Source organism: Numida meleagris, chromosome 4 (assembly GCF_002078875.1).
Source record: "Numida meleagris isolate 19003 breed g44 Domestic line chromosome 4, NumMel1.0, whole genome shotgun sequence".
NCBI classification, from domain to species: Eukaryota; Metazoa; Chordata; class Aves; order Galliformes; family Numididae; genus Numida; species Numida meleagris.
The window spans coordinates 62,012,244-62,023,043 of NC_034412.1; positions in this window are offsets into that span (position 1 = coordinate 62,012,244).

Consider the following 10,800-nt stretch of genomic DNA (forward strand, 5'->3'; position numbering starts at 1 on the left):
GAAGTAAGCTTAATGATACTGTCAGTAATACAGAGCTGGCAATGAAGCATCTGCACGGGTAATTCATCCCAAATGGGAGGGCAAGGAGACATGAGGATTTCATTTCAATTACTCCCTATCTGTGGTGAAGGAAATGCTAACTCACCTGGGAGAGCAGCTTGATTTTATTGCAGGTCTGTGTCTATCTAAAGTCCTCTCACAGGAACAGGCCGGTGTATAAATGAGCCTTGTGCAATGCTGTTTGCTCAGAAAGAGGGTGAAGGAATGAGCAGTTAATGAGGACAGATAGGAACTGATCAGTGATGAGGTTACAGGGCAAGATAACAGACCATTTGATGAGCCTTACATTTGTTTTTATAGTAAAGGAAATCTGTTTTTTTTGTTGGTGGTGGTTTTTTTTTGTTTGTTTGTTTGTTTGTTTGTGATCTTCTTGAAATAAGGTTTAAGCTTCCTCTTTCCCCTCAGTGTTTGATTACTTGTGGGGACATTTCAAAATGCATGAGTGTAATTGAAAAGACAGCCTGATGGGAGTCATTAAATATGCTTGACAGGAACTGGGGGGGCTGTTAGGAAGGGAGAATCTATGGAGAGGGTGTTTGTCCACAAGCATGGGACAATGCTAGGTTTGAACTTAATTAATCTGAGCAGTAATATGCGTGATGTTACCAGTGCAGAACACTACGAAGGGGTCTGAGAAAACTTTTAGGTTATGACATTTTCAGATTGGGAAAGCAGGAGATGGCAGGATGGTATGTTTTCATAAATACTGGCAGTCGTCCAGGCCCAGCTGAAATCCTGTTTAATGTATGGAGCTATTGGGTAACTTTTGGAATGCCCATGAATTCTCAGAGGAAGTGATAAACTCCTACATGTGAAATTTAAGCTCATTGTTATTACTTACACTCTAATTGCACCTTGAGGCTCTAATTTGCATAACATGCTCTTATACAGCATTTCGGCTGGAACTTATTGCCCTCTGTAGAATCCAAGAGGTCACATTTTATGCTTTTTAATTACTAATGAAACTTAATCAACAATTTTCAATTGTACTAGTGTTGAGAACACTGCATCTTACAGATGTTACCTTTCTGAATGATAGTGTTATACTGAATTCCCTAAATATGAACAAGTTTAATATATAATTTGATGAGTGCATTCTTTTTCTTCATTATCGCTTGGTTCCTTAGCAACACTTATTTTCTGCCAAATTAGTTATTTCTTTACTTGATGCTTTGTGACAAAAAATATACAGAAGTTCTGCTTAATACCAAAAGTGATTTGTAGTGTTGTATAGTGGTTTTTGAGAAGATCTCCAAACTTGGATCTAAATCAGTTCAAAAGTGGTTAGACATCATTTACAGGTATAGCTGCTGTATTACATTTGAAATATGAGTGGTTTCATCCTAGATCCAAGTGGAAAAAGTGCCTGCATCAAAAAAGGCATATGCACCATAATTCATAACAAATGGTTGATTAAGCAGCACCAGACCAGATAAAACAGTAATTTTGGAAAATACTTTTCTACCCAGCTAGGAGTCCCTTCCCAGTGGGTGATGGAGTCTCACAAGGTCGTGTCTGCATGGCAATTTAAATGGGGTTTATATGTAGCATATGTATCTCCAGTTATTTAAGGTATCTGTGCCCTACATGGTCAGCTGAGTAGTTATAAGAAAGGTGGGTAGCAGTGTTTCACCATAGTGGAAGAACTAGCCAAAAAAGCAAAACTAACAGTGTATGTACATCAGTTCAAATACTGCAAGCGGTAACCAGGTCAGACAAGCGTTCCAGAAAGAAGTTACAAAAAATATGGTTGTAGATTTTGGGTTGGATCTTGAAGGCATGCCCTCCAGTTCAGATCAGAAACACATTTGGTGGTATCGCAGAAAAGGCTTCTGATGGCATTGCAGTTATCTTAGCTACAGCATTTCTATGGAGAGATGAAGAGGTCATTTCTACTAAAGAACAATCCTGCAGCTTTCTGAGGAGCAAAAGAGCCCACTTTGTAAACAAGTGAATAATAAACCAAAGTGGTTTTTAGTTGTTTTGTTATCCTTTTTCTACTGAGAAAAGGAAATGAAAAGAAAGAAAGGACATTAGCAACTTGAAACCATTTTCCTGCAAAATCTATAATCTCTTTGTGGTTTCCTTATTGGCTTTCCTCCCTAAATTTATAATTGGTTATGTCAATATATTAATGTTGAAATAAGCAAATAAAATCCCAGAAAAATGCCATCAATTGTCCATTCATCTTAATTTCATTCAGTGGCTTCCCGTAGACCCCCTGTCCCTTTGAGAGACTCTTCTTTGGTAAGAATGTGGTAAGCTGATTGTTCTACCTACCACTGATGAGAAGGGATGTGATGAGAAGGGACAAGGAAATTAAGCATCTTGCACAACTTCATTGCTTCTTCTTACTTATTTCCAATAATTTAATTATATCAAACAGAACTGTCAATACCGAGTAAAAAAAAAAAAAAAAAAAAAACAGAACAAACAAAAAGACCATAAAAAACCAGCTGCAGCTTAGGGAAATAAAAAAATCAGAAGTTAATTTTTGATTTTAACTCTAACTTTGTACACTCAGCTGATAGTCAAAATGCTGAAGAGGTGTTTTCATTACAGAAATCGTTGTGGCTGTGATCTGTCACGTGCTTTCCAAATATAATAATCTGAAGTACTGCAAGACCTTAAGGAATTTACGTAATACTGACCTGCTAACTCATAGGAATCCTAACCTGGGATCCTGCTGCAAAAAGAACAAAAAGTTGTTTGTTTGTTTGCTTGCTTTTTCACCCATAGAACACCCCTTTTAAAAGAATTGTGAATTGGATGAAATGCAGCACTTGGTCAAGTGTTGCTCATGAGGATAGTACATTGTGAGAGGAAGAGCTCAGTAACTTTTCTGTCATGCTTTTTTAGCATGCTGAGAGGTTTTATTGCATTAACTTCTATGTACACTAAAACAGCAAACAACAAAAAAAACATCAGTAGCATTGTTTGGATGATATTTTCCCTTTATGTATTCACTGTATTATTGGTATGGAAACAAGTGCACTAATTTAAAATATATATATATATCCTATTTTAATTGACTGAATTTTTAGATTTCCGTAGGAAACAAAGAACTAGACTGATATTCAGCAGAACAATTTGCCAACTCCTCCCCCTCAAAAAAAAAAAAAAAAAAGAAAGGAAGAAAAAACACCAACTAACCATAAGAGTAACTGTATTGTCAATATTTGAAATAGGAAGGCAAGTGACTACAGACTGGTGTGAAGCTGTGAGACCTATGGTTACGTGAGTACAAGTCTAAAGAAAAGAAGAGTTATTGCCTTAAGCTTTTGGAAATGGCATACTTCACATTCCATACAGGTATTACTGGTTGGCAGTATATTCTGTTAGCACAAAGTGAGTGTAAGCATAGGCAACTACTTATACTTTGCTTAATTTTTTTTTGTAAGACAAAGCATTTTTCAGTCTCATCCTATAATCAAGGAACTCCATGTGAATCAAACAAACTACTGTGATTTTTGTTTGCTTGTTACAGCCTATACAGTAAAAAATGAGGCCCAGTACAACTCGAATAGTTCCAAATGAATCTTTAAAATGTCGTTTTCAACATTATTTTCACACAGCCAGGACATGCAAATACACACACACTGAAACCTAAATTAGTACAGACTTTCAAGCACACATATATTTGATAACAGTTTCTCAAGTTCCTTATGCCGTTACACAGACTACCAAGATATCTGCACAGAATCATAGAATATCTTGAGTTGGAAGGGACCCACAAGGATCATCAAAGTCCAACTCCACTACTGTAATCAGACCTTGTCAGGCCACTAGTTACGGCTCTGCCACGTACTAGAGCTCAGCCATCTCTGTTAATGACTACTGTCTTTGACACATTCATGACAACTTAGTGCATGTTACCTTCCTTATGGCATTTTGACAAGACTGCCTATTTCTTGGTACAAAGCATCATTCTGCAGTCTCTGTCAGGTAAACAGTAACCTTCTCATGAAGTGTTTATTTGCAATTCCCAGAGCTCAGTCATACCTAGCTTTTTTGTTTGACTGTGTTTGTAGCATCTACACTTCTTCAATGATGCCAAAATCATTTTCTAATGGCATATGTTTCAGTTCAAGTACAATTGTTTTAATTTTCCACTGAATAAGATGTCAGTGCTGGACAATTTGTCTTGCAGTGGGGCTTTTGTGTGATACAGAACTATTATGTTCAATCAAATCTTTATTAGAAATGTTATTTTGGGTGTAGTGTGGGATGGTGAGAATGGTGAAGGTGTAAGACAAATAAAACTTAAGCATGCATCTTTTTCTCTACTTTTCCAATATGTGGTCTGTAACAGAGCCCACGAGTTTTCTAAGTCTATAAGCTTTACTTGAATATTAGAATTCAGCTAAGTTATCCTGTTATTCTGCATGGTGACTAAACTTGAAAAGCAGTATCTGTCAAATATGCTTTCCACTTTTTCCTGCTCTAGCTAGGCTAAAAAATTGAATCCAATGACTTATCACATTCCAACCATCATGCACCTTCCCAGGCTTCAGCAATACAAACCACATTATGTTCCTTTCCTCCATTATCATTCCATTAGTGGGTGTCTCTCCTGCAGCTTTTTTTGACTGGTTTGTAAATTTGAGCTAAAGAAGAAAAGAATGCCTTAAGTTCTGCTAGCTCTTATGGGTGGTCAGGTACAGGAAGGAAAGTGGGTAGAGCCATTCCCACAGCAGCAGCTGGTGGGACAAGTGATACTTGCACACTGGTGTGTCAATCAGCATGCACATAATTCCAGGCTCACCACAGTAAACTCTCCCTCCTGTCCCATGGGTGTATCAAAGACCGCGTAGATGAAGCTGGAAAAGAAAAGAGGAATGTTCTAAGAAACAAAAGACAGAAGGTTATCCTAGCACTGTGCAAACAAAATGATCCAGTTGGTTCAACATGCAGCAGTCAGCTTGGTATAAAAGAACAACAGAAGTGCAATAGTGAGCACATGGAACATCAGAAACTGCAGTGAATAGAGGCTTATCACAATTAATGACAGGGAAATTTGCAGAGGCTCAGAAGCCAGTATGTTTTTTTTAACAGGAGTTTCAACATTTTCATAGCCTGAACATCTTCCAGGTCCCTAACAGGCCAGCAGCCACTAAAAAGCACTTTGAGGCAGGACAAAACTATAAATATCAAAGTAGATGTGGGTTGTGCTGGAATATTTGTCATTGTCTTTATACAAATATGAAAAGATTAAACCAACTATATTTCAAAAAAAATTAAGGAGCACCACAGACAAGTGCATCTCTAGACTAGGAAAATAGAGAATGAAGATGGTGATAGATCTTTAATAAATCTTTCCAGTTGCCCTCCAGGTGAGTTCAGGACAATAACTATAGGATGCACTTATATGTAAACATATTTGTTTTATGTTGTAACCTCCCTTTTTCAGGCAGAGCTGGTTGAACTATGGGACCTGAAAATGTATTTTATTTGACCTGAAGCTTGTATTTTGTGAAGTAGTGAGTCATGCTAATGCTATTTCTAGTATTTAACAACTATTTAAAACATCCTGAACCTTACAAGCACTTCATTATCATTCTTCCTTCTGAAAACCATGCACGCTTCCAAGTTGAAAGCATCCCTTTCCCTTGAAGCTCATGTTAGAAAGGGACAGCTTTTTTGCAGCTGTGCACCCATAACTTTGAAATCAGATATTTCACACGAGGCCAAAAGCATTACGTAGAATTATGTTTTGGTACAATTGTAAGCTTTTGACCAGTGTGTATTTTCAGCTTTACTGACATCTGGAAAAGAAAGGCAGTTTTATGAATGACAGGCAGTTGGTAAAATACTTGCAGCAGGTTATGCCATTATCCCTCCTAAACTAGAATAGCTTCTTCTTCACAAAGATTTCTTTTCCACTGTAAAACTTTAGTTATTCTGAAAAGACTCGTTGTATTTAAAAATTCTATATTTACATTGCCTTGTGGCAGTTCTCATTCGGCCTTTTTAATTGCTCAGATACTAAGACAAATTTTAAACATAGCAGGTGACCTTGTATATAAAAAAAACTGTGATCTAGCTGTTCCACTGCCTGTGCAAAATATTTTGTCCTCATCCTTGGGGCAGCAAAATTCCATTTTGCTTTTGCAACTGAGAAGCCCTTGCTGCAAAAGGACAGTGTAAATAAATAAATGAAATAAATGCCATTCCTTTGCAGACTGGGCTTCATAATTAGTAAGTCAACGTAACTACTATGCCATGAGGCATACCCACTTGCAGCCAAGAAGCATTGTATCCTCTCTAATGTCTTTAAGAACTGCATGATACTTTTCAGCAGAGACTTTTCCTGGCGTCTACTACTAAAATATCCCCTTTTTCTAAGGAAGTACGCTAGGCAACATATCATCCGGTTGTGGTTTCCAGAAGCAGTTGTTTCAGTGGAACTGTATGAATTTAAGGAGTTTGGTTCTGTTTCATTTGGGATAGCGTGCCCTACATATCTGGGAAACAGGAGGGTCCTCCAGGAAGGCAACTACCAGCTCTGAAGTTCTGTTGTTTCAGTCATTACAGGGACCATTGTGAGAAGTACATCTAAGGTCAAGTCCTAAATTTTCAGAGTGACTTGAATGGGATCAGTTGAGTTGTTCACATCACTGCAGGCAGCTGAGATCAGAACCTGGACCTTTGCCTATGAAATACAGCAGGGAATTGGGGAAAATCTGTGTTAAATATAGAATAAGTTAACAGCAATGTTCTGGTTATGTCATCACAAAGCAGGGAGTAAGCCATGGGTGGAATCTGATAATTCTCAAGTAGCACATCTGTGAATTAATTACCAAGTTCCACCAATGAAGGCAAAGGGGATGATCTAAGTCCCATGACTCACCAAGTTTTTATTCATGTTTATAATACACTGTTTGCACCGAAGTCCTGCTTTCTCTTTCTTAGGCAGTTATGCAGTTATGCTGAGGACAGTGCCGTACACACACACACAAAAAGAAAAAGAATTATCAAGCAAAAACAGGGTACAAGGAAATGCATAGTTACAGTTCCTGCTCTGGCAAATAGAAAGAATATTGGCTGTGCATGTAGGCCAAAGTCTGCTTTGCTCTTACTACGTTTGTAGTTAGCAAGCTAAAAATAATAGTTCAGAAAGCTGTTCTTTAAACACAAAGTTTTCTGGCCTCAGGCATAACCAGGAAGAGCAGTGGAATGCACATCTTGAACTGCAACCTTTCTTTTTACTGACAGCTTGACTGGAAGGTAAGAAGAAACACACAGTCTCCACCTAGTAAGACTTACCCTTCTAATACTGATGTGTTGAAAATGCAGTTATAGTGTTATCACAGGATAACATTACAATCACTTGGACTTATTTTTTCCAAGGAGCTCAGCGCTGCCTCTCCGCTCCCTCTGAGGAGCTGCAGCCACCATCAGGCCTCCCCTCAGCTCCCCTGCTCTGCGCTGAACAAACCCAGGGGCCTCAGTGCTCCTCATACGTCTTGCGCTCCAGACCTTTCCCCATCTTTGTAGTTCTTCATAATGTATCTCATTTGAATATAGATTTTTGTGTGTTATTTTCCCCAAAAATGTTCAGTTGTCCTGCTTCCTGTTGTCTGACCCAACCTAGTGCTGCAGCTAGTGGCTTGGTAGCACTGATGGAGAAGAGGAGAGCCGTGGCTCAGTGCCGTCCCTCTGAGTCACAGCTCTCACCCAGACTAATTCTTTGCTGTCTCTGCTAGCGCTAACTCTGCTCTCTGTCGTGACTGACTTTGAAGGAATGGTCTCCTTTAATTTTTCAGCTGCACTTAACTTTATAAAGCTGCTATCTTCTTGGGCTTATACTTCTGTGTCAAATATCTGTCTCCAAAAGGTTAGATGGCAGCCTGATATGAAACGAGGAGAAAAGGGCATGTCTAACAGCCCCTACCTTGACTGAAGATAACTGCAGATGAGCTTTCAACTAAAGTCATCCCCCCAGCGCATCTTTAATTGACTTAATTTTATGGTCTCAATACTCACAGAGACTGCATAACAAGTGCTAAAAATATATCATTTCCTAATGGTATAACAAATTCGATTTTAACTACTGTATATTTGGATTAATGTATTCACTGCACTCAAGTTTAAATATCTGTGAAGGTTCTGTATTTTTTCCCTAAGGGAAGAACACTTCCTCTAGCTTTCACAGCTCTGCTTTTCACTGAGCATCCTGACTGGGCTGTGTAAGCCATGCTTGCAGCTCCTGAGTGGTACCAATATTTTCTGAAGTGGAACATTATAGGTAGAGCGTTATCTTCCAAGGCCTCTTTACTTCAAGGTCAGCAGATATTTTAATGGCAGAAGCCTACTTTTGTTTTAACAAAAGGGGAAGGAAAAAAAGAGGGAAGTTTTGTCAGTCCCATAGAGAAAGAAGGCCAAGCTCAAGGATGTCTGATGAGGTTGTCCTCAAATATCTTCAGCTGCACTTAGGTGATGACTAACAGGGTTTGGTATGGCTAACAGGCACTGCCATAAGGCACGGCTGGAAAATCAAAGGCTGTGCTCTCCTGCTGTCTGCTCATACCCATGGTCTCTAGGGAGATAAACTCTGATGCATTTGTCTAATGATATACTTTTTTCTCTGACTGCAAGAATCTGAATTCCAGACTCTTCTATTTGGTTCTCTAGTTCTGCTTGCTGACATTCACCTGCTTGGGACCAGACCCTTTAGCCAGGTGTCTGCCACTCTGAATACTTTGGATGTGTTGGAAATGTTTTGATTATCTGAGCAAAATCATATATGCATAATGACAGATAATGTTATATGGATACATAATATATGAATTATCATATCTTCTTAATAAGTGTTCAGTGATATTTGATGTTAGTATTTTTCTTTTAAGACAATGAAAAATAAGAATTAATACAAAATATCTTTAGTTACTAGAAAATGTGAATCCTTTTTATCAGATATTCAGTGTGATGCTCTAATGTCTATCTGCATCCATGGTGCTTTTATTAAGAGGATGTTGTATTTTGTTTGCCATTCAGCAGTAGATGGGTTGAAGGCAAGATTGCATTACAAATCCAGTTTTGGTGTCTTATATGTGGGGAAAAAGCAGGAGTAAAAAATCTGAATATTCTTTTAAAGGGAATGTCATTTCAGTATGTGAAGGTTTATGGATTTCTTCAGTTTAGGATTCCAGGTTCTTTTTTTTTTTTTTTTTTTAAAAAAAAAGAGCTTCAGTTAACATGCTGTAAAGTTACTCCAATTTCAAAAGAAGGCATTCTACCTTGGGAGTTAAACTTGGTAGGTTCTGCAATGCAGATATAATTTTATCAATACCACTTTCCAGTGTGGAAAAGCCCTTAGGTAGCATACTGACATCACCAAATCCACTTTTGTTTCCATGTTCTCCCTGCTGCAGCTTTGTCAAGTACAGAGGAACAGTTATTTCTGAATAACTTTTTCAGTGGAAATTTTAGTGGGGACATTTCTGTTCATGTTAGATTGCACAAAACCAATTTGAATAGACAGAAATTAAGGTTCTGCTCTGATAGCATTATTTTATTTTTTTCTTTCCAGAACAAGAACACCAAGTGCTGTTATGAAATTACATTTGCGGAGACATCCAGGCAGGCAAAATTGAGACACTTGTGTTGGACAATGTTGTTAATGGTAAGTGAAGAACATACACCAACATTCAACAGTTAATAGAGGAACCATTAAATCTATTGCTGTGCTGCCTCATATGATATGGTAAAGCTGATATTAGATATTTTTCATTAGAGAAGCTATTCCAGCTGATTTTGTCATGCAGCGCCAAGTATTCCAAGGTCCAAAAATATTCCTGTGCTCTGCAGAAGATATGAGGCAACAGTGCTCAGGGCTGTGGGGAGCAGAGTGGCAAGGGCAAACCAAGCCTTCAGTGCTACTGTCAGCTTGTAAAAATGAGATGGAAACATTGATGAGGGAAGAACACCAGCCAGTGTGGGGTTAGCGGGGCTGAGCCGGGGCTTCTGAGGTGCAGCAGCCACATTCCTTGGTCTAGGTGGCTGGTTAAGAGTTAATGCGTTAGAAAAACTAGTTTGAAAAAGTTGTTCCTGTCGGGATGACTCATGTTAGACAGGTCAGACCTGCATATTCACTTCAGTTTAGCGTAATCACGCGTGAATGTAAGTTTCTGCTTGCTTCAGTGTCTTTCAGGACTAGGGGGAAGTTGTATTTTGCAAGTGCAGCACATTCACGCTTCAACTCAAAGTTTAAGAATGATGGTACTTTGAAAAGGAGCATTCCTCACATTCGCCACAGTCTTACCAGAATTGGAGGGTTTGGGATTGGGGTCTGCTTTGCGGCTGAAAACAAATCCGGTACACTCATACCTTCCAGATGTTTGCGGTGATTTCAAAAGCGCTTACAACAATCGATAGCTCTGGGAGGGAGAAGCGGGACGCGCCGGCGGCCCGGGCTGCCCTTCGCGGCGAGCCTGAGGGCGATGGCAGCAGCGGGAGCCCCGCTGAGCTGCCCCGGGGGCTTCGCATCGCTCGGCTGGGGCCGACTGGGGGCTGCCCGGCACCCCGGGACGGGGGCTGGGGGCACGGAGAGGAGGTGAGGTGCGGAGGGACCGGACGGACGGGAAGCAAGAGAGCCACAAGTTGCAGCGCGGAGCTCGGGAGGGAGCGGAGCGGGGCGGGGGCTCGGGGCCCGGGTCCCCCTGCCCGCGGCGGGGAGGGGAGAGGCGGGCAGAGGAGGGAGGCAGGGAGGGAGCGGCCCGGCAGCGCCGGAGGGGGCGG